The sequence below is a fragment of the Euprymna scolopes genome, chromosome 9 (genome assembly GCF_053919585.1).
Source record: "Euprymna scolopes isolate OS-2025 chromosome 9, ASM5391958v1, whole genome shotgun sequence".
NCBI lineage: Eukaryota > Metazoa > Mollusca > Cephalopoda > Sepiida > Sepiolidae > Euprymna > Euprymna scolopes.
In genome coordinates this window covers 28,657,608-28,681,610 of record NC_136490.1, presented here as the reverse complement: position 1 = coordinate 28,681,610, position 24,003 = coordinate 28,657,608, and the positions used below count along the sequence as shown (strand labels likewise).

The following is a 24,003-nucleotide window of genomic DNA, read 5'->3' as shown; positions in this document are numbered from 1 at the left end:
GCTTCATGTTCTTCTTCATAAGCCCTGTGGCACCTATAATAACTGGTATTATTGATATATCTCTAAGATTGCAGTTTCTTTTCACATCATACATGAGACCTTGATATTTAGTCTATTTTTCTCTTTCAGCTCTGTTCAGACCTCCATCATTAGAGACGCTCACGTCAACCACGGTTGCCACTCTTTCTGACTTATTCCATATAACTATGTAAGGTTTGACAGCAGCATTTTCAAGGTAGGTGGCTGTAGGGATTACATGGTCGCAATGTATCGTATGTAAGTCATTTCCAACTGTTCTTTCAGGTTGATGTTCCCAGGACTTGCTGCTAGATTGGATGTTTAATTTTTTTACAATCTGTGTATGTATGTGCGCGTGAGTTCGTTCTTTATGAATAATATTTTATCCTCCAACTTGAAATAATTTCGCTATCTATCTATCAATCTATCTATCTATCAACCTTATGCACATATGAAGCTGTTGAAACAGGTAATGTTTCTATCGAATCCAAGAATCTTCACGAAACTAAAAACGGAACCCTTCGTTTATTCACGTAGGTAACATGCTTCGCTCAGTTACACATGACCGGATAGAGGTCCTAACTAATTATATAGAGGTCCTATATATATATATATATATATATATATATATATATATATATATATATATATATGGTCTAGAGTTCGATTCCTAGAAACAGTCAAGCTACGCTGATGAGAGGTAGTTACCTTGAAACACGCGTGTACGTACATTACTGTTTTAAAAATGAATAATGAAAAATATATACGAGGGGCGTGCGATAAGTAATGCCCCTGACCCACTTCCAGTTGTCTGATCTAGCTGAAATTTTGCATGTGGAATGACTTATATCTCTACCGGTTATGTGGCAAATTACAGCTCTGAACTAATTGTGGATTCTGTTTTCCAAGTGTTTGAACTAAGTCAGGTGTGAAACGAAGCCTGTTGAATGTCGAGCAGTGATCCGGTTTTTGATGAAATGAAAAAAAAACTTATGGTGATAATGAGCTTGTAAAACGCTGGCATCTTGAATGCAAACATGGCCGGAAGTCTGTGGAAACAGCTCTCAGACCTGGTCGCCCCCCTTCTGCCATTGATGAGGCATCTGTCCGTCAAGTTGAGGCTGCCATTTTGGAATATCGGCGCATTACAATTCGCCAAATAGCCCAACATATCAAGATTAGTACAGGGTCTGTGGAAACTATCATTCATGACCATTTGTATATGCATAAGGTGTCTGCCAGATGGATTCCCAGGTTGCTCACACCATTCCAGAAGCGAGAACGCGTCGAGTGCTCGAGGATAAATTTGGAGATGCGCTAAGAAGATGAGTCAAAGTTTTTGAAAAGATTACACAGGAAGAAACCTGGGTCCATCACTATGTAGTCAATGCAGTGGAAGCACTTGGATTCACCACCTCCAAAGAAGGCAACGGTGCAGCCCTCCGCTGGCAAGGTCATGCTCACAGTCTTCTGGGACCAGGACGGAGTAGTGATGGCAGATTTCCTGGCAAAGGCTACCACAATTACAGGAGCCTATTATGCTTCACTTTTGAGGAAATTCAAGGAAGCTATCAAAATCAAGAGGCGGGGCAAGATCAGCAAAGGTACCCTCCTCCTGCAAGACAACGCTCCGGTCCATAACTCGCATGTCGCCAGATCAGAAGCACGGGCGTGTGGTTATGAAATCTTGCCGCATCCTCCCTACTCTCCTGACCTTGCACCTTCGGCCTTCCCCTCTTTCCAGTCATGAAGTTGTTTTTGAAAGGAAAGCGTTTCCCAGATGATGCAGCCTTGATTTCTGAAGTCACGTCGTGGTTGGAGGACCAACCTGGTGTGTTCTACAAAAACGGTCTCCATAGCTGCATCAAACAATAGGAGAAATGCATAACACTGGGTGGTTCCTATGTTGAGAAAGACTAATAACTGTGCCAAGTTTCGTTGCTCTGCTCTATGGGAAGTGGGTCAGGGGCATTACTTATTGCACACCCCTCGTATATATATGCATTACCTGTAAATATTTCGTTGAAAGTACTCTGCTTAACGTTCACGGGGAACATGAGTTGAAACAACTGCCATGGAGGAATTGCTACAAAGAAGGATCGCTCTCCCAACATTGCTAGAAAGTTTCTTATGCCTGAGAATATCCTGTACTTCCACAAGGCCATAATTCGCCCATGTATGAGCATTAATTTGGGATGGTGCATATACTACTAGACTCTAACTCCTGGACAGAGTTTAAAAAGAGAATCTCAAACCTTTATAGGTTCCGCACTGTCAGCTAGGCTGCAACCGCTGTCTCAACCGAAATCTTGCATCCCTTTGCCTGTTTTACAAGTATTTTAATGGCGTGTGCTCCGACAAACTACAAGTCATTGCACCCTCTCGACGTAAATACCCTCAACAAACCCAACAGGCAGCAAAATACCAATCCTACACAGCAGAGATCACCAGCTGCCAAAAAAGCCTCCTACTAATAGTTTTTTTCCTAGAACTGCTAAACTTTGGAATTCCCTTCCGGGCTCCTGCTTCCCTGACTGTACTGACATGCAGAAGTTCAAGTGTAATGTAAAAAGACGGCTTACTGATCAATTCTCTACATAGTATCTCTGCAAATTCTGTCCCAGATAGTAGCACCTTACATCAGGGTGGCACTGTGCCTTGTTTGGAGTGAAAATGAAATATATATATATATAAACATTGTAAAAATTATACCTGATAAATATATTTACGTGCATCAGCATACATTTTTGCATTGTCGATACTTTTCTTCGTGTGAAAAAGGTCCACCTTACAGGTTGAGCTTTATATAATTTTGATAAATCCCTTTTTTAAAAGATCCTTCGATATTTCTTGGATCCCTTTACAACGACACACACACACACACACACACACACACGCGCGCGCGCGCGCGAATTTAGACAGAATTCTTTCTTTAAACAAACCTTGTTAAACATAACAGGATTTCACTGTTTGGTTATACGTAAATATATATTTTTTAATTTTACTAATGGTATCTTTAAGTCAAAATCATTCAAATGCAGTCAGTCAGATGAAAAAAACTATTAGAGTATAAGGTTTTCCGCTATCTAGGAAACAGTGGAGGGGTGAGATTTTGCTGCTTGCCGAGTCATCAATTGGGCATACGTGCTGTTAGTTAATCAGAGCACATCCTATTAAAACATTTGTAAGACAATCCCAGGGATGCAACACTGTGACGATGAGACAGAGGTTTGAGCTTGCGACACCTATTAGATTTAAGACTCTCTTTTTTTTTAAAAATTCTGTCTAAGAGTAGAAGACTAAGGGTAGATGTACCATACTTTGATGTTGCAAAAATATTCCATGCATGAGCGAATTGTGAGATGTACGATACTCTCTGGTGTGAGTAATTTTTAGCACGGTTAAGAGAGCCGACCTTTTTTGCAGCAAACGTGTCAACATCCTCAATTGGCGTTTCCTTGCCTCTGAACCCAAGCAGTACCAATTCAGCAAAGGTGTAATTGCTCAACCCTTGCCTCACAATTACACGCGCAGCTACCCTTACTGGGTGTCAATTGTCTCTTGAGACTGAACTTTGTTATCGCTCTTATATTTACAAAGATGTTTGAGCGTTGTCTTCCCAACACACTGGAAAACAATATCAATATGTCCTGTATTTAAAATTTCAAGTGATCGGTTATCTTCCTATCAGTCCAAACCAATATGTCACTTGTGCATCATGAGTAAATTGTTGGAATCTGTGTAAAATAGAGAAGCTACTTATTTAAAATAATATAACAGGGAATAACATAACGTAGAATATAAAATTTAAAAAAAAAAAGAAAAGATATTTGACTAGCAACAGGAAGTTATTATAGAAAACAACCCTTACACAATTAGTTCGATTTACGCATATAGCACATAATCATACAGTCATATAATTGATTCTCCATGCACCATCTACAGCAAGACATTGTAAGAGAAAGAAAACTTTAAATATGCCTACGTAAAGTTTTAAGAAATTTTAGCAAGAACACAATGCAGTTTATATGAAAGTGGAAATTTCATTACTGTAGCTCTTGTTTTTGTCTTTTGATCTCTCTTTCGCCTTTCTTTTTCTCTCTTCGTCTTTCTTCTGCTACAAGTGCCATTAAAATATTGAGAAAAAAAGAGAACAGCTCCTTGATTTCTGTAATTGATTTGTTCGATCGATCAGCTCAATCAAAACGAATCATTTTTATCACTGCTGGTCCCAACCTGAGTCTGATCAATTTTTAGAATCAGAAATCGATAATGAGCCTGATAGTACGGCGGTAACAAGCTGCAAGAGTTTAATTTCTTTCCGTTTATTCTTTGCAAAAAAGACAATATCTACTTATGTTTGTATGTCTGTATTCCCGTTTTCGATCTCTCTCTCTCTCTCTCTCTCTCTCTCTATATATATATATATATATATATATATATATATATATATATATATATATATGTGTGTCTCCTTGTCTATATATTTATATTTATATATAAATATAATTATTTCATATATACATTCACATAATATTATGAAGAGATTAAATATATTGTGTTTACATTTTCACTACATATTTTAACAGTACTTAATACGTGATTACAGTGGTGTAGCAATCGCTATATAATTATAGGTGACTAGCAGTTCAGCCCGGCTTTGTTCGGGCCTATGTACTGTTCATAACTTACCCTACGTGTAAATACACTTCATGTAAGATTTCAAATATATAGACCGAAATTTTTCTGAGTAATTTCATAGAGACAGCAAAGGTCAATTTATTTCAATTTTGACCCCAATTTTGACCCTTTAACATTTATCACTTTGATCTTAAATCAAAATGAAAGGTTTTACTCACGTCTAAGTTACCTACATCTAAAATTTCAAATGTTTAGACCTAAAATTGGCTGAGTAGTTTGCTAGAAACCGCAAAACTCAAAACTCAAATCTTTTAAACTTTGACACCTTGGCTGCTCAAATTCTCGACCCAAACCGATTAAAAAGCTTGCCCTATCTCTAAATACACTTTATGTAAAATCTCAAATGTTTAGATCAGAAATTGACTTAGTAATTTGGTAGAGACTGCAGAAATAAATGTTTTTTTTTTTAATTTGACCCCAATTTTGGCCCATTAACATTTATTTTTTGGCCGAAATAAAATTATGAAGTTTGATTCATGTCCAAGTAACATATATTTAAAATTTCAAGTGTTTAGACCCAAAAAGGTGTTTGGTAGAGTTTTCAAAGGTAAAATTATTGAACATTGACTCCTTGACAGCCAAATTTTTGGCCGAAAACCGACTAAAAAGATTTTCACAAATCTCATTACCACTTTTGTAAAATCTCAAAGTTATTTGGTAGGGAAATGTACACAGACATACACACACATTTTCACTTTTATATATATATATAGATAATAATAATATAATTTTACAGATAATAATATAAATTATAGGTCATATAATTATATATATATATATATATATATATATATATATAAGTAAATATCCATAGTTCATAGTGAGTTCAAAATTTAATATTTTAAATTCAAATCCTAAATAAAACGATGCATAAATCAGATCTGGCGAAATGTATAATACGATCTTACAAAATGGTTAATTGTATGTATAGACCGCTTCATACCTGCAAAACAATTCCATCAAAAGCCTAACACCCAGCCGTGGTTCTTTCCAGAATGTGCTACTGTCATTACCTAGAAATCACCTGTAAAAGAGTAATAAAGAACGCGAGAGAGTTGTATGTTCAGTCCGCCGAGTCCAAAGTAGCTGAGCAGCGGTTTGGTTCCCATCAATTTTGGCAAATAACAAACAGAATCCTGAACAGAAACGTAAGCTCTATCCCAACCATTATAAATGGACCTGAGGTAATCTCGTCAGCATCGAACAAAGCCAAACTCTTTGCCAAGAACTTTACAGCTAATTCTACCCTTTGCGATTAAGGCCGCCAACTCCTTGGTATGTTCTTCGGTATTTGAAAACACACTACGCGACATGCAAATATCTGTGCGTGATGTTAACACGCAAATCAAAAACGTTAATTCCAGTAAAGCAAGTTGCGCTGCCGACATTCCAATTATAGTGTTGAAAAAACTTCAACCAGAACTATCTCCCATACTTACAAAACTATTTAAGGGTCGTCTTCCCAAAACTCTGGAAAACAACATCAAAAAACAACATCAGTATGCCCCGTATTTAAAAATTCAGGTGTTCGATCATCTTCCTCTCAACCAAACCAACATGTTTCCTGTGCATCCTGAGTAAATTGCTGGAATATGTGTTAAATAGAGAAGTAGTCAACCACATCAGCAAAAAGAAAAAAAACTCCTCCTTACTGACATGCAATATGGTTTCCGTTCTGCTAGATCTACAGCAGATATGCTAACAGTTATATCTCATAGGATTAGTGAATCTTTCGACGGAGGCTTCCTTTCTAGGACAATTGCTCATGACATATCAAAGGCCCTTGATATGGTATGACATAAAAGTTCTACTTCACAAAGCCTACAACTATGGTATAGCTGGAAATGTTTTCTCAATTTATAAATCTTTCTCTCTGGTAGGGTCAAAATAGTAGTGGTTGATGGGCAGAAATCAGAAGATCACATTATTAATGCTGAAGTTTCTCAGTAGTCAATCCTCGGGTCAAAGACCATTTCTGATCTGCATTAATGATCTCCCAAATTACATCCTAAGATCATTCGTAGACGGGGCAGTAATCTATGGCAACACTTCAAAGGCTGTAAAAGAACAAGTTCTCTCTGATTCTTTCTCCTTTGATGTTGAGCACGTTTTACAATGGGGAAAGAGATTGCTGGTTAATTTTAATGCATCTGAAACCGACCTTCTATCTTTACATCATCAACGCTCTTATCCCTATCTGGCATTAATTTAAATGAATGGGTCTCGTCTTGGGGAGGCTCCATGTTTTGGCAAGCATATAGGTCTGACCTTTATTCCTGGTCTGAAATGGAACACGTGCATCAGATCTGTTGCTAAGGTCGCTGGAAAAATGGTAGGATCATTCTACCGCTTCAGTAGAGATCTCACTGTTTATGCAATTTTCTATCTATATAAAAGCCAAATACTATAAGGATAGAGTACTCTTGCTGCATCTGGGAAGGAGCTGCTAGAAGCAGCTTATCCTGCCTTTACAGAGTTCAAAATAAGCTTATTAGCCTAGTGGGGCATGCCCTTTTCTGTTCTCTGCAATCGCTTTCCCACAGAAAGACCTTGCGAATCCGTCTCTGCTTTATCGTTATTTTCATGACAAATGCTCGTCTGAGCTCCAATCTATGGTCTCCGCTGGCCAAACGTTCATGAAAATGCTCGTCTATCTAAAACCACTATCAATAATTTCCCCACTCTATTTGCGCCTAAACCTAAACGTAGATTCCATGAAGAAAGCTTCTTTCTTAAAACTGCACGCCCGTGGCACTCTCTTTCGTTTTCCTGCTTTCCAGCTGACTGCAATATGGTCATGTTTAAGTCCAACATAAAACGTTCTTGATGAACCGTTCCCTTAAGTAATCCAATTTACCAAATTTCCACTACTAAAAATTACCACGATAGTGTCCCATTGACTACTGTACACTAATTAACACTTATCTTCGAGTGGCCTCCGGGCCTTGATAAGTGGTGACTCCTTTGTAAAAAAGTCTAATATTGAACCAATGTGATACTACTCTAATTAGTCCAGAAATATATTGAGGTTTTAAGGGAGTTCAGGAACAGATTCTGTCGGAAGAGGCCGACACTTCAAATCAGGTCAGTGGCGTTTCTACCAGGACAATGCACCAGCCCACAGCCCCATCCTTATTACAGACTATTTGATCAAGATGGATATCAAGACAGTTTCTTCGTCATCCCTATAGTTCAAACCTTTCTCCCTGTTACTTTTGATTATTCCTTAAGCTCAAGGAAAACCTTTGAGGCTGTCGTTATTGGACTATTGGAAAGACGAAAGATGCTATTACGAGAGTCATTGGCACGCTTACATGAGGGGACTTCCATGGATTCCTCCAGAAGTTGTTGGAACGGTACGATAAATGCATTGCAGCCGGAGGAGATTATTTCGAAGGGGACTAGAGTTTCATTTATGTACTATCAATAAAAGTTCCTATACAAAAAAGTCTGGCAATTTATTGAAGACACCTCATCTTTATTGACCTTGGTAATCAATTAATGGCACAAAATCTATACAATCATATAGAGGCTGATGCAGGTTATCAAATATGATGGCAATCTTCTGTCTAATAAGACAATAGCTCTCTGCATCATCTGGTGCACTGCTTCATCTGCTGTGGCTTTACAGTTCGAAGTTGGAATTGGATCTTTGGATGCAGGCCTGGGCAGCTGATAAGAAGACCGAGGTGTGCCCAGTAATGAGGGTTTCTCTCGAGACGTGGTCGCAGAGTCCGTATGATAGTTATAGCTGTATCAAAATGAAAGCGAAACCCTTAAATGGTTCTCCTTTAAAAGAGTTGAGCGAAAGAACCGCAAATTCCGTAACGATGAAAATTTTCATATATTTCCAATTTTGACGATAAAATAGAGATCTTTATCGAACTTATGATTGTATCACAAAACATTGTTCTGGTACATTTCTCATATGCCGAAAGAAGAGAGAAAGAGTAAGTTGTATTTTAACTGTGGACAGACATACTTGCTTCTTTATTACACAGATGATATATAGTTGTACGAGAAAAAAAAAGATTACTGATCCATCTTGAACGAGCTGAGCAACGTCATTCTACGATTGGTAATGTTGAAATTATTAACTCTTCGGTTAATCGTGCGTGTGTAGTTGGGTAAAGAAGAGAAAGACGATCCTCACACATACCCTACGAAGAGGAAGACCGTTCCGTTAATTCCGATTGATCAAGTTTTGATGTCTGCGACGTCTCGAACCTTTTGATCAGGAATTTGGTCGACTGTAATTTCGGTCGACGAGAGACGAGAAGCAAGTCCTGTTCGTCGCCTCGCCTTGCTTCATCGCGTAGGAAAAGATGTTACAAGAATTCAATTAACAAATTATAGATTCCAATTTAATAAAATGCCAATCCTTCTTATTTCTCTTCCTCGTTATACATCTCCCTCTATCTCTCTCTTTTTCTCTCCCTCTCTCCCTCTCTCTCTCTCACTTTCTCTCTCTCTCACTCTCTCTCTCTCTCTATATATATATGTATATATTATATAGATATATATATAGATAGATACATTTAGATATCCATATAATAGATATAATATATATATATATGTATATATTATATAGATATATATATATAGATAGATACATTTAGATATCCATATAATAGATATAATATATATATATATATATATATATATATATATATATATATTATATTATATTTTAAAGACAATATATATGCTGCTCCCCATGTGGAGGTACCAAGTTGGTTAAAGGCAAAATTATTCTCAACTTGCATTTAGGTAAAAATGCACTTTCGTAAGTATTTGAATTCATTCAAAAACGTATCGCAAAAACAAAAAGAAATAACATCTAAATAAATCGCGATACACCCGGACAGTCGAGCGAGATGGACGCACGGATAAGGGGTTTAGGCTCATTACCGCAGGGTCCCGATTTCGAATCTCGCTAGATTCAGCCACTGTGATGAGTCGTAGACGACGAAACACGTGTTAGTGGGTAATTATATTTTAAAAACAGAAAACACGCTATGTGATATACGTATATCTGTACGTGATGTTGCGAAGCTAATCAAAAACCTTGATTCGAGTAAAGCAACTGACCCTGATGGTATTCCAATTATAGTACTCAAAAAACTTCAACCTGAACTAGCGCCCATACTTACAAAACTGTTTAAACGTTGTCTTAAGGATAATAGTTTCCCATCTCCCTGTAAAATCTCATCAGTATGCCCTGTATTTAAGAATTCAGGTGATCGCTCATCCCCCTCTCAGTACAGGCCAATAAGTCTCCTGTGCGTCATGAGTAAGTTGCTAGAAACTGTGTTAAATACAGAAGTAATCAACCATCTCAACAAAAATAAACTTCTTAGTGACACTCAATATGGTTTCCGTTCTGCTAGATCTACAGCAGATGTCCTTACAGTTATATCGCATAGGATTAGCAAATCTCTCGACGGTGGCAATCTTTCTAGGGCAATTGCTCTTGACATATCTAAAGCCTTTGATAGGGTATGGCATAAAGGTTTACTTCATAAGATCGCTAGCTATGGTATAGCTGGAAAAGTCTTCTCAATTATTAAATCATTTCTTTCTGATAGGTTCATAAGAGTAGTAGTTGAAGGGCAAAAATCAGAAGCTCACAGTATTAATGCCGGTGTCCCTCAGGGATCCATCCTGGGCCCAACTCTTTTCGTGATCTACATTAATGATCTTCCAAATCATATCCTTACATCATTTGTAGACATTTATGCTGACGACACTACCATTTATGGTACCACATCTAAGACAGTAAACGACCAAGTTCTCTCCAATTCTCTCTCCTCTGATCTTGAGCACGTAGTACAATGGGGAAAGGAGTGGCTGGTTACTTTTAATGCATCTAAAACCAAGCTTCTCTCTTTACATCATCAACATTCTAATCCACATTTGTCATCAATTGAAATGAATGGCTCTCGTCTTCAGGAGACCTCAAGTTTTGACAAGCTTCTGGGCTTGACCATTACTCCTGATCTTAAATGGAACACGTATATCAAATCTGTTGCCAAGGCCGCTGGAAAAATGGTGGGATCTTTCTATCGATCCGGTAGATATCTCACTGCTGATGCTATTCTCTATCTATATAAGAGCCAGGTACGTCCAAGGAAGGAATACTGTTGCCACATCTGGGCAGGAGCTGCTAGAAAGGACTTGTCCTGCCTTGATAGAGTTCAAAATAGACTTCGTAGCTTCGTAGGAGATGTCCTTTCTCTTCCTTGCAACCTCTATTTCACAGAAGAGATGTTGCGAGTTTGTCTCTGATGTATCGTTATTTTCATGGAAAGTGTTCAACTGAGCTTCAATCTATGGTCCCCCCTCGCCAAACTTTCACAAGAAACACTCGTCTAGCTGTAAACACTATCAATAATTTCCCCCACTCTTTATCTGTGCCTAAACCTAAACGTAGATTCCATGAACAAAGCTTCTTTCTTAGAACTGCACGCTTGTGGAATTGTCTTCCGATTTCCTGCTTTCCGGCTGACTTCAATATGGTTGTGTTCAAGTCTAAAGTAAATAAGTTCTTGATGAGCCGTTCCATATAAGTTATCAAATTTACCAAATTTTCATTACTAATGATTACTATATTGACCAATTTCTACTGTACACTCTTTAACCCTTATCCTTGAGTGGCCTCTGGAACTTGATAATGTGGTGATGCCTTTGTAAAAAAAAAAAAAAAAAAAAATGCACCTCTCCATGTGGGGGTAACAAGTTTGTTAAAGGGAAAATTATTCCCAACTTGCATTTAGGTAAAAATGCACTTTCGTAAAACAATTGAATTCATTCAAACGGTATCACAAAAAGAAATAACATCTAAATATACATATATTGCTTTTAGTTCATGTTAGCACTATACCTGAACTAAATTATTCAATTAATATATATATATATATATATATATATATATATATATTATTATTATTATCATTTCTGAGTACTTAAACTGCATTCTTTATTTTTTACATTGTTTTACTCAAACCTTCTTTGTATATTGAATTTTTAGATATGTATGGCTAGGTTTCCTTCCATCTTATCTCTTTACATTTCTGGTACCAAAAGTACTTCAGCTTTTATGCATTTTTATTCTCATCAAATTTATATGCTAATTAACATGTTGCAGAATAGATCTTATAATCTTATTAATATTATTAAATTTACTTATATCTATTATTAATATTTATTTTTTATATATTACTATAAATAGTAACTGTATTGTATCTGCATTTTGTTATTGGGGAAGTGGTATTTTTTTACTGGAGAGCCATTTATTTTATACAGCTGTTTTGTTTTTAAATCACCGAAACAGCTACATGGTAATCAGCTGATGATCCCTGTTTTCTATTTAACAAATTTTAGTGAAGATTTTCATTTGATTTAATCCTTATATACTTAAATTCTCTTTTATTATATTAGACATTTTAGAAGTCGGCTTATGCAAGTGATAAATCTGCGATAGGTTAAATTATTATTATTATTATTATTATTATTATTATTATTATTATTATTAATAATAATAATAATAATAATAATAATAATAATAATAATAATAATAATAATAATAAAGACACGATCGCATTGGACTCCAGATATATTAGGAGGTGTGTAAGAAGATTGGGATGTAGTGTGTTGGAAAATGGTTTGAGGAGGTGCCTGATGAAGTGAGAACAAGTGAGGATGGCAAGGTAGAGGTATGGTTCGATAAAAGTGTCATAACGACCAAGCAATTGAAATATAATCGTCCGGATTTGGTCGTCATTGACAAAGTCTAAAAAAACTGGCAGATTGTAGACTTTCAATACCCTGGAACAGGAATGTGAGAGAGAAGGAGAACGATAAGTGGAGCAATTATGCTCCATTGGCCTTGGAGATAAGGCGTATACACGGGTTTAAAACACAAATAATCCTGTTGTAGTTGGTACACTAGAAGTAGTATCAAGTCGTCTGGAAGGACAATTGAAAAAAACTACAGTCCCCGATGTTTTAGGTGACCTTTAGACCTCTGTAATTGTAGGCACCACCAACATCCTTAGGAAAACTCTTGATCTTTGAAGCTCCTGGTTTGGAGCCAGGATTGAAGGAAATCCTCTAGAAATGAATTCAATTCTATTCCAGGGAGACGTTGATAAATGAAATCAGAATTATTATTATTATTATTATTATTATTATTATTATTATTATTATTGTTGTTGTTGTTGCTGTTGTTGTTGTTGTTGTTGTATTTCTGGGAATTATAATTGCATTCTTTATTTTTATTTTTACATTATTTTACTCCAAGCGTCTTTAGATTATATATATATATATATATATATATATATATATATATATATATATATATATATACATATATATAGTAATTTATAAAATATATATGGCGATTAAGCTACACTGAATATTCGGCGTTTCATCCACTCTAGTATTCGTCAGGCTTATGCGCGAATTCTGTGGTTATTTTTCGTTTTTATATGGTCCTCTTCTGTTGAGGATTTTAGTTAGTCAATCCGCTTTCTAGTATCCACCGCGCCCCTTCCTATCAGCCAATGGACATGCATTTTATCGAACAAATGATCTGTTTTAGAACTAGGTTAGTGGTTTAAGGCATACCTTTTCCTTTTTTTACACACATATATGCACATATATATACACATATATATACATACATACATGTGTGATCGTTTATGTATATTCATGTTTATTTAATTTATTTATTTGTTTATTTACTGTTGTTTTTGTTAGTTTTAAAGCTATTTTGTATCGCTATTCTAGAGTAAGTTTTATTTTGGGAACACAGTTATTTGCTATTTCTCTTCTACAGTTTAATAGATTTTGGGGTCCTGTAAAGTACAGGATAGCAAATTTTTTCATGAAGGCATAATTTACATGGCTCGTCTAAATGCCTACACGTGGTAGCTTGTCTTATTATTTTCCATTCGACTACCGGTGAATGTCCGCTTTCTTTGAGTTCCCAGTTTTTATTCGCTAGTGTTGTTTTTATACGGTATTTTTTATTGTTGAATGTACTTTTGTGGTCATAGTATCGGGTTTTGAAATCTAAGGAAGTCATGCCTACGTAATATTTCTTGTTATTCGGGATTTTTTTCGCAGATATTGTTGCCTGATAAACTACGCTTTTTGTTAGACATTTGTTTTGAACTGGGCAAAGTGTGCGGTGTCTACAGTTGCATTTATCTTGTTCGTTATTAGTATTTTTATTTATGGTATGGTTGTTCTTGTCCGGGGTTGGTTTGTTATTATTATTATTATTATTATTATTATTATTATTATTATTATTATTATTATTATTATTATTATTATTATTTCTGCTAGTGTTGGTTTTATTTTTGTCATGGTGTCTACTTCTTTTATTGTTTAAAATTTTCGCAAAAACTGTAGGATAACGTTAAGGTATTTTTATTGAAGATTTTGTGTAAGGGGTTGGTTGCGGGAAAGTGTTTTTCAATAAGATCTAGAAATTTCTTGCCAAGTTTTGTTTTTAACATTTGATTGTATGGGGGCCATATACCAAATTATAGTTCTTTTTCTTCTATTTTTAATTTTATTATAGTTGTTGGTGTTTTGTTGCTTATATTTGATATCGATATTTTTGTATCCACTATTTTGTAGGGCTGTTTCGTAGATATTGGTTGACCTTTTAAATGCATTTTCATCGCTTGAGTTATTACTGGGTCTACTTACGATCGAGTTAGGAATGTGTTTTATAATTGATGGTGGGTGATTGGACTTAGGGTTTACGTAAATTGGAGTACCGTTATCTTTTAAGTATGGTTCACATGTGTTTTATCTAAGTTTAACGTGACGTCCAGGAAGTTATGTTATTTTTATGTTAGCTGATACGTCTGCTTTTAGGCATTTCCTTGTGTATGATTTTCTTAAAGTTTTCTTCCTCGACTTTGTTGGAGTTTTTTTTTTATTATAGCTAGTCCGTCATCTCTATATAGGGCGATATCCGTAGTATCAAATATGCTTGTTAGGGTATATAGAATGAATAATCCCACAAGATCTGATGCCTCTGCAGAATCCCTGGCACCCATCGCCAAATCAAACGAATTTTTCATTTTAGTTTTTATCCATTGGTTATTGTTATTTATTAGAACTGATTTTCTACATTTTTTAATGATGTTGATTTCTTCCGAGGATATATCAGTATATATATATATATATATATATATATATATATATATATATATATATATATATATATATATATATATATATATGGGGGGTGTACACGAACAACTACTCCAGCTGTGCTAGATATTTCCGCAGTTAGAAAACAACGGAACTATCGCAAAACTACGGCAGCCATAGTTTCGTCCTTGCTTGTGCCTTTCAGTAAGACCCACTGTAATACAGGATTCCTAATATGCATGTGACTTGATATTTATATAAACACAGCTTTCATTTCACACACTAGACAGTCGGTAGATAAACCAATGCAATTAATATATGTTTGCGATTAAATAAAAGCAGTGTTGGTCAACTGTTAAACAGGCGACACACATGAATTGTAAAAAAAGTGTGTCAATTTGTCGTTAATTTTGTCCCCGTTAGGGCAACACCTTGTTAACAACCCTAACCCTAACCTTCCTATACCTTTATCCTAAAAAAGCCTTTACTCTTTTTCTGCTATATTTTTCTTTTTTCTTCCCTTTCGAAACTAGGGGGCGTACATAGTATCACATTGGGATAGATATTAGGTAAATCGTTCATAGTTCTATAAAAAAAAAAAAACAAGGAATATACCCCCCTTTAAAAAGTAACAAGAAAAGAAAATCATAATCGAAAATAAATTCAATTTTTGCAATCAGCATACTGCCATCACTAACCTTATGGCAGTAACTCAACATCAGTATCAAGTTCAAATGTTTACCAACGAAAGAATTCATAACAACAAATGACTTTATTCCACTCCGGAGAGTCATTGCCCATGCGCAGTGTGGCACCTAACATCGCCCTCATCTCTCGTTAGTTCATGCGTGTCGTCCGCATGACAGTGAACCAAAACTGGCTTTATTTAATCTCAAACATCGATGTAGATATGAATTCATCCGAAAATACGAACATCGAAAGCGTGCAGATGAGATCAAACGTGAATGAGAGGAAAAATGTTTATATATATATATTAAACCAGTTTTGCATAGAAAAGAATGAATGTATTTTCATGGCTATCGTATTGGTGTCACTGATTCACGCATGCGCAGGTTTTTTACATGATTCTGTGCGTATCTTATTATACTGGCGATATGATCACTGTCTAAATGTAACCGAAATGGCCTCCGGTTCCTTATAGATAAGCTTTAATTCTGAAAGATAATGCTATATAGGCACATAAATAGTTGTATATATATATATATATGTGTGTGTGTGTGTGTGTGTGTGTGTGTGTGTGTGTGTTGATATGTGTGTGAAGAATATGTATCTGTGTAAGTATATATGTATCTGTGTATGTAAATCTATGCATATATCTAAACAGGTTATTCGCATGCATTTCTTTTGGATTTATGATAAAAAATCGATACTACTGATCAAATCTTAAATTAAAGAATTTAAGTAGAGATTTAATCAGTAGATTACGATTAAGTATTTTGTTTTAAAAAAATATACAGTTCTGCGTGTAATTCTATGTTTAAATGTATGTGTCTATATAGATGCATATATATTTATAATACATACATATATACACACACATATATATAGATAATCATATATATATATATATATATATTAAGATAAACAAATTTTATATATATAACAAATATATATATATATATATATTAAGATAAACAATTTTTTTTTAAACTTTGACCCCTATTATGACCCCTTAACATTTATTATTTTGGGCTCAAATCGAGTTATTAAGTTAGAGCCGTGTTCAAGGAACCTATATCTAAAATTTCAAGTGTTTAGACCCAAAATTGTCGGACGAGTTTGGTAGAGTTCTCAAAGATCAAATCGTTGAACTTTGACCCTTTAAAAGCCAAATTTCTGGTTGAAACCGATCACATAGATTTTCCGAAATCTCAGTACCCCCTATATCAAATATCAAGTCTGTAGGCTTAAAATTGACAGAGTTATTGCGTAGGGAAATGTGCACACACACACAAACACGTTCATTTTTATAGATATATAGACACAAAAAAATTAATTACTGGCGTCAAACTATGATTTAATATGAATATTTTAGTAATATATTTAAATAACGAACAAGTATATGCTTACGTAAATTGCCGGAAGTTTTAAAACAAAAAATTGGGGAGGTGGGATCTGCGTAAACGCTGACCAATTTTTAGGTTCTGAACCAAAACTTTATGCTTTTTCTTTTACTGAAACTGATAGCTAAAGTTTAAAACGATAGTACACAGTTTCCAAATTTAGAACAAATGCATAATTATAACAAAAATACTTCATTGTATTGTAATTTCAATGACAAGAAAGGGGCTTGTGCAATCAGCGTTATTATTTTGAAAGCTATTGATAGGGATTTTTTAAAAACGTCATTCTATGTATATGCCAAAAATTTAACGAACAAAAGATATCGTAAATAATATGAAAAACAAAAATAATCGTTAATCAAGTGTCGGATACTGCGATCTTTTTAGACTAAATATTACGGCACTTTTCGGCGGTTTACGTAACTTGCCCGGAGAATATCGACAATAACACATTTCAGATTCTGCTTAAGTACCATAAATTTTAGCATAAATTTTTCAATAATTTTGACGAAAGGTGTATATATATATATATATATATATATATATATATATATATGGCGACTAAGCTACACTGAATATTCCGCGTTTCATCCACTCTAGGACTCTTTAGGCTTATGCCTGAAGAGTCCTAGTGTGGATGAAACGCGGAATATTCAGTGTAGCTTAATTGCCATATATATTTTATAAATTACTAACTAGCTCTACCTACATATTGAGCACTTTTGAAGTAAATACTTAAAGTTTTCGCATAAATCTATACTTTCGTATATTAATTTTATGTGAGTAAATTAAGTAGTTTTATATATATATATATATATATATATATATATATATATATATATGTGTGTGTGTGTGTATGTATATATATCTCTGTGTGTGCGTGCGTATGTGTCTGTTTGTATGTCTGTATATATATATATATATATATATATATATATATATATATATATATGAGACCACATTGTGAGGAAATCATTTTCAGGTGCTAGTCTCTTCTGGTGGCCAATGGTCAATTAAATTAGGAAACGTCAGGCAAACTGACCATTTATTGCCCTATGAATGCTTTTGCCGCTGACCACCAGGCGCCATTCAGGCTGTAACATTCCAACTAAGAATTGATAAACGTCGAACCTTATTTGCATCCAATCTGCGTGTGTGCGGGATTGCTTACACTGTTGAGCATAACGCAGAACTATTCTGACCGTTACGCGTAGATGCACAAATGCATAAATACGTATATACCGTAAGCCCCTAGGTTTGATGTTTATCCCAGTGGTAAAATGATGGGACTATTCAACGGTTCTAGAAAATGCATGGGATATGATGCAGTTCTTTACCGATGTGAGCCAGAGAGAGTACTAAGATATAGTACTCTATCCTGTTTTGATAGAGTACAAAGTTGACTTTGAAGTCTGCTGGGGAGTGATCATTTCTCTTCCATGCAAGCTCTTTCTCACACGAAAGTGATTCGCTAGTCTCTCTTTGCATTATAGTTTTTTTTACAGTGGATGGTGCTCCACGTGATTGTACCATTTTGTACTACGACGACGTCCAGAGAGTAATGTCACCAGATTTGTCCGCTATGGATCACGTTTGGTCGCTGGGACTGAGCTGTTTCTTCAGTGAGTGTCCTGGTGGATGTAAGAATCCGGTCAGACAGGTTGCTTTTTATAATGCACGATGTGTCCCAGCTCGAGTTTCTGAAGTCGGTGTCACTGGAAAGTTTAGGCCATTTCAAACCAAAAAAAAAAAAAAAAATCGATAACTGGGCTTGTTGTATAAAATAAAACGGGATAATTATTCACTAAAAATTACAAAACTCTAATCATTCATTAGTTTCTGACTAGAGATACCAATACTCGGAAATTAGTAAAGTTGGAGCGGTGGACCTTAAGTCTGGAGGCTTGTTTTTTCACAGACTAGATTTAGTGGCTTGAAACTGAGTGAGAGTTAAATGAAGGGTTTTATCTTGAATGGTGTGGGCTCATAGAGGCTATTTTTTCCTTTCATTATATTGAGACTGAGGTGGGCTAAACCCCACCCCCCGGTCCACAAAATTTCATCTCACAATGTTCAGTAAACCAATCTACGGCAGTTTTTTTGTAATTTCCAAGCACTGAAAAAATTCATTTTCTTCTTCCTCAAATGCATATCTCTGAATGAGATATAAGGAGGGTCCATTTGACTTCACCCTCTATTAGGCCTTTACCTCACACTATCACTCACTTTTCCTCTTGTTTCCTTTTCATAGCCAAGGGTTTTCACAGATGCCATTTTGTATTAATAAAAAAGAAATAAATTAATTATCTTATTTTTACTATTCAAAGAAATTCATTACGTTAGACATACATTTCGGATGACCCTCGAACAAATTCGAGCATCGTAAGAATTGAGTTAAGTGTTTTTCTTAACAAGGGTGGTATTGAAATGAGACTTGTCAAATTGTCAAAAAGGCGCCATTTCTGAAATTAAAAAAAAAATTTTAATAATCAAGAAAGTCAACTTTTTAAGTTAGTATGTTTTTAATGGCTGTTGGTGGCAGCTTTATTTCCATTGAAGAAAACAGATGTCTCATTTATCAATTTATTATATCCACAAATAATTGTGTGTGTTAAATCAAAAGCATAACAAACATTATTAACAATGTTCTTTCCTTCCATCATAACCATCATCACTATCATCATCACCACCACCATCATCATCATTATTGTTACATCCAATGATACTGTCACATCATGTTTGAATTAGATAAAATTTTAAAAAATTAAAAAAATTACTTCTTTTAATTTCTATATTTTAAAAATTGCCACAGTTACTCCCCTTCGTTTTTAAAATGATTTTTAAATTGAAAGTAATTTTTAATAATACGAATTTTCCGTATTGTTTTTTTAATTCTTTTGTTCTCTTTTCAGTAGTAGTTTTGATTTTTTTTTACCTATTTAAGTTTACATTTTGAAATTCATTTCTCTAATATTATATTCGATTTTTTATAAATGTGCTTGAAAAATTGATATATTTCGAAAAATATTCATATTTTGTAAAATTTGTGAGCGTGAAAATACAGCACCGATTCATAAACGTTTTACCATTGACAATACTTTACTAATAATGTTTTCTGGTGATTTGCACAGCATTCTGATGAGTGAAAATCAGTGAAAATCTAAGATATATAACTCTATATTTATTTAGTCTGCAGAATGATGAAATAGACTGTAAAATAAAATAATGATCCTTTTAAGAATGAATAAACTCTACTGGAAAATATTTTGTTAGTTTATATATATATACTGACACTCACACACTTAATATATATATATATATATATATATATATATATATATATATATATATATATATACTAAATAAGAAAGACTACTTCATTATAGATTAGATCGTATATATATATATATATATATATATATATATATATATATATATATATATATATATATATATATACAAGTTAGAAAAGCATTTCATCCAAGGCATGAAAATTGTTAAACAAAATGTTTTTACTATAGGCTTTAAAAATAAATGTACAAGATTCAATTTGGAATTTATCTTCAAAGTGCACTGTTATAAATCTTAAAAGTAAGATATAAAAATTTAATTTAAATTGAATCAAAAAATTACGTTGGATTTATTTTATGTAATGTACATTCTGTTGCACTTTAAAAATCATTGAAAATTTTATATCTATATCATTAATTGCTAGATGAAAGATAATGTTTTTAAAAAGTTTTTCTAACTTGTATCTTATCTTTTTAAGATTATATTTTAAAACTCAACTTCTTGCAATTTCAGTGTGTATTTCACCTCACACCACAACTCATTTTTGCAACCCCCCCTTTGATTTATTACAGGTCTGAATATTTTCTCTGTTTTAGTTTATATTTCTCCACACACGACACCTCATTATTTGAAACTCCCTCTTTGTAATACCGGTCTGAATAATTAGAAAATCTGAATTTTTTTAAAGAGAAACTTAAAAATAACTTTTTTAGATTAAATTTTTTAAAAACTTCTTTCAGAATAGAAAATCTTAAAAATTTAATAAGGAACATATTTCATATAGGTTTCATTAACAAATATTCAGTACATAACGAGGAAAATAGAGATGAAAATTTCAAAAGGACTGTATAACTAGTTATGGTCAATAGTAGTTCTTGCCAGTGAAAGTCTTTGTTATTGTTATTCTATTATTATTATTATTATTATTATTATTATTATTATTATTATTATTATTATTATTATTATTATTATTATTATTTAAAACATTTTGTGTCCTGCTCTTTCTCGTGAGAACTAATACATATATATATATATATATATATATATATATATATATATATATATATATATATACATACATACATGCATATGTATACATATCTGATTTATGAAAGTATGATAGCTTATGAAAAGGAAGGGTTGTAAATTTGGGTTGAATTTGAGGGTATCAAAACCAAAGCAAAATATGATGAAAGTAAAAATAAAATAGATAAACACACATAATTTATTATACCATACCTGTTCACACTGAAACACTTAGCACAATATTCTTTGGATCTATATTAAAAAAGCTTGTTAAACTTTGTGACATATTTCCATTCTATGGAGGCCATATGCGAACGAACACCCCATAATTTTATTATACCATATTTCTTCAAGCTGAAACATAATTATCAAAGTATTCTTACGCAGATAGATATGAAAAGTCTTTATTAAAGTTTGTGCCTATTTCCATTCTATGGAGGCCAGGCGCGAACGCAGACTCCACAATTTTATTATACCATCCCTATTTAAGTTAAACATACTTATCAAAGTATTCTTATGTACATCTATATCAAAAACATTTGTATACGTTTTTTTTTTAATTTAAATTTTTTTTTATTTCCATGCTTTTTGGACCAGGCGCGTATGCAGACCACACAATTTTAATGAACCACTGTTCTGCCAGATAAAACATACCCATTCTTGTGTCTCGATACATCTTCTATCATTATATGTAATAATTTTTTTTTTAATAGTCAACCATATAGGAGCCTATTCGTGATCAGACACACACACACACACACACACACACGCACACATTCAGCTTTATATTATATATATATATATATATATGTATATATATATATATATATATATATATATATCAAAAAATTACGTTGGATTTATTTCATGTAATGTACATTCTGTTGCACTTTAAAAATCATTGAAAATTTTATATCTATATCATTAATTGCTAGATGAAAGATAATGTTTTTAAAAAGTTTTTCTAACTTGTATCTTATCTTTTTAAGATTATATATATATATATATATATATATATATATATATATATATATATATATCTGGTTACAAACCCACTGCTCTGGGAACCCAGCGCATGTAGATTATACCCGTAATATCAAAAAAGGAATCGTCATAAGTTTCTGGTGTAGCCTTCTAAGGACCGCTTTCATTGCAAATCACTCGATTCATTCAAGATGGTCCAAAATCAGTCTGAAGCGTTACATAGGTTTCTGTGTCATTTTCCAAGCTTAAAACAGAATTTGTTTTATTTCGTGCTGCTTCTAAAGTGTCCTCCAGTTTAGATTGCATTTTTGAAATTCACCAGCTGAGAAAATTAGGCTTTACTGGGGTGTATTCCAATCCATGCTGTAGTTAAACCTAAAATTATAAAAAAAAATGGTCAGTTATCGATGTATAACAATAACATATTAAATTTTCAATATATATATATATATATATATATATATATTTATATATATATATATATATATATATATATATATATATATATATATATATATATATATATATATATATATATATATACTAACAAATATACCCACGCTTCGTGCGGGACTTTGCTGTACGCTCGGGTACAAATTTCTACATTAATTTGAGCGTTGAACTGCTGAATGAGGACTCTGTTGTAGGGAACAATCCAAAGTTTTGTGATTTATTGATGAACATACCGACGAAGTTTCTTCATCCTTATTGAACCAGTCTGGCCTTTATCTTCTGGTTTCTGTCGCTTGTACTTTGGATAAGCGACATGGCCTTGTTGGATTCACCTAAGGGTACTTTTTGAAACATTTGTTGTCGATCACACACGGGCAATATATTTGTGCATGCGTAGTTTCAATTTTTCATTTTGACCTTTTAGCAACTATTTTTCCGGTTACAAACTATACTTAATTTGTTCCAAGCGTCCGAATATACCGCGTCCGAATATAGCGTCAAGTTTCACGGGTGTGAATTAAAGATTGCTCGAGTAGTTTGATAGAGACCATTTCGCACACACACAAACACGTACACACAGAAACAAGATTACTGCTATAATATACATGTATATAAGTAGAGTTATGTACCGATATACATACACACACACGCACCACACACACACACACACACACACACACACACACACACATATATATATATATATATATATAATAAAAGTGCTGCAAACAATAATTCGTATTTAGCCATAAAAAGAGAGGATGCATACGAATTCAGAATGAGACATTATGGCGTTTCCTGGCGGTCCTAAAAACCAATGAACGTGTCCCACCGGCACCTTTAGGCCTGAGCATCAATCATGAACCACACCTTGAGTTTGCAGCCCGTGTCCCCCTCGGGCAATACAACTATGTTCGGGACATTCAGGTGCGAGGCGTAGCCCATTATTCTGGCACCCCAATGCACAGCACGTCACTTGCATTTAGTTTAATATAACGCCCTTTCCTTTTTGGAGAGCTGATCAGCACGGAACTGGCAATGTGGCGACGACATATACGGAATAGAAACTCTTATTTTACGCGATCAGTAAATTATGCAACAATCAATCATAATATGTTCTGCACGAACTGCGTATACAATAATAAAACTATCAAATACAAGGTGTACAACTATATACATGAATATTCACACTGTATATACATACATATATATATATATATATATATATATATATATATATATATATATGCATGCATATATATATGCATGCAAG

The 24,003-nt window shown here is 33.8% G+C and overlaps 1 long non-coding RNA gene across 1 annotated transcript in view; it reads left to right on the top strand.

The window, feature by feature from the left end:
* Positions 1-24,003, top strand: part of LOC145284985 (uncharacterized) — a 116,119-nt gene that overhangs the window by 26,404 nt on the left and 65,712 nt on the right. Inside the window, exon 3 of the long non-coding RNA XR_013868920.1 lies at positions 130-235. This is a non-coding gene — a long non-coding RNA (uncharacterized LOC145284985). The remainder of the gene's footprint in view (positions 1-129; positions 236-24,003) is intronic.